This window comes from Rhagoletis pomonella, unplaced genomic scaffold (assembly GCF_013731165.1).
Source record: "Rhagoletis pomonella isolate Grant_MI unplaced genomic scaffold, Rhpom_1.0 Rhpom_scaffold_00013, whole genome shotgun sequence".
Lineage (NCBI taxonomy): Eukaryota > Metazoa > Arthropoda > Insecta > Diptera > Tephritidae > Rhagoletis > Rhagoletis pomonella.
The window spans coordinates 16,622,345-16,624,429 of NW_023458567.1; the positions used below are offsets into that span (position 1 = coordinate 16,622,345).

At 37.9% G+C, this 2,085-nt stretch overlaps 1 protein-coding gene across 1 annotated transcript in view; it reads left to right on the forward strand.

The window, feature by feature from the left end:
- The window catches only part of LOC118748376 (probable multidrug resistance-associated protein lethal(2)03659), a 41,180-nt gene that overhangs the window by 4,420 nt on the left and 34,675 nt on the right, over positions 1-2,085 (forward strand). The gene's annotated exons all lie outside the window — the stretch shown is intronic.

A 2,085-nucleotide genomic window follows, 5' to 3' on the forward strand; every position in this document is an offset into this window, starting at 1 on the left:
CAGCCAACAAATAAAGTAATTTTTAGTAATTATTTAGCTTTTACACACTAATTATTGTAAGTTGGTTACAATAAATTTAGCGCTGAATACAATTCAGCTAAAAAAATTTTATAATTTCCGAGTACTTGAGATACCAAAAGCAAGTATAATGGTGGTGAAGGCAATTAAGTAGCGGCTGTACTCAATTCAGCTCTCAAAATACTCGATTTCTTGGCGACAAATTTAAATGAATTATAATAAATTTAGGGAATTAAATAAAGCAATTACCAATAGACTTAGTTGTAAAAAATTTGAATTTTTTTTTTGTATAATCTACAAACCCATCAATCTGGGCTGAATAGTATTGAGCAATTAAAACACGTGAGACCTTTTTTTAGTTTACTGTTAAAAATCAGTCGTAGTTAAATGTAAAAAGTACAGCGAAGTTGTAAAAGAATTATGGGAGAGCGGTGAATTTAACAATCCAATTATATTAGGCGTGTTTTTTTTTACACGCATGTACATCTACGCTTAACGTGTAAAAAAAACAAGCATCGAAAATTTCCATTTAAAAAAAAAAGTAATTTTGATTTTATCGATTCATAAGCACGCATAAAGTCTGTCGCTTACAGCTCCATACAAATTTTAAGCGCAGATACGTATTTATGCGTGTAAAAAACACACCTATTATCTAAAAAAAACTTGCAGTTTTTCAGTTCTGACACAAAGTATAATAAAATTGAATATGAGGGGACTTCACTCAGCTTTCAAAGATTTAATGAAATTCCAGAAAAACAGTAGTCAGCAATGATAGCTGCTTGGTCATGAAAAATAGATTTTCATTTATGAAATTTCTGAATAGTCGCTGATATGTATATTAGGATGGTCCTTAAATGTACGAAGCAAATTTTAACATCAGATTTCCTAAGCCTCAACCCCTACCTCGATGCTACTATAGTCGAAGATATCACATATAAATTTAGGCCCCGATTGGAGTCGGTTAAGGCGTGTCGCGCTGGAGGGCAAAGTTCAGATTACTCTATGAAGATGTCATACAATTTGAATGCATACGTTCGTAGCAAGTCGGATTCAGTGATCGCATTTTCGTAGATTTTACGAAAATCGGACTACGATGGTTTCAGCGATAGCACAGATTGTCACAACCCAGATTTTGAATAGGCAGAAAAGCAAGTATATACTTTAACAGTGCATTCGATACCGGGGCACCGAAATTGCGCATATGGAAACTGTGCATTTAGACATTATTTCGGTTTCAACCGAAACTGTGCATTTATGCTTTATTTCGGTTTTTACCATATGCATTATTTCGGTTTTCAACCGAAACTGTGCATGTATGCATTACTTCGGGTTTTTCATATGCATTATTTCGGTTTTCAACCGAAACTGAGCATGCATGCATTATTTCGGTTTTTGTTATATGCATTATTTCGGTTTTCTAGCGAAAGTGTGCATATGGATAATTTCGTTTTTTCTAATATGAATTATTTACTTCTACTTAGTAAGGGTTTTAATGCCTAAGCGCGGCTGAAAGCCGCCTACGCAGAGAAAAGTTCTGCGCAAAAATACGTCCGCCCTTCTTTTCCGGCAATACAGAAAGGAGAATTCTACTTAGTAAGGGTTATAATCCCTAAGCGCGGCCGAAGGCCGCCTACGCAGAAAGAAGTTCTGCGCAAAAGTACTTCCGGCCCCCTTTTCCGACGACACAGAAAGGAGAATTCTACTTAGTAAGGGTTATAATCCCTAAGCGCGGCCGAAGGCCGCCTACGTAGAGGGAAGGTCTGCGCAAAAATACTTCCGGCCCCTTTTCCGGCAACACAGAAAGGAGAATTCTACTTAGTAAGGGTTATAATCCCTAAGTGCGGCCGAAGGCCGCCTACGCAGAAAGAAGTTCTGCGCAAAAGTACTTCCGGCCCCCTTTTCCGGCGACACAGAAAGGAGAATTCTACTTAGTAAGGGTTATAATCCCTAAGTGCGGCCGAAGGCCGCCTACGCAGAAAGAAGTTCTGCGCAAAAGTACTTCCGGCCCCCTTTTCCGGCGACACAGAAAGGAGAATTCTACTTAGTAAGGGTTATAATCCCTAAGTG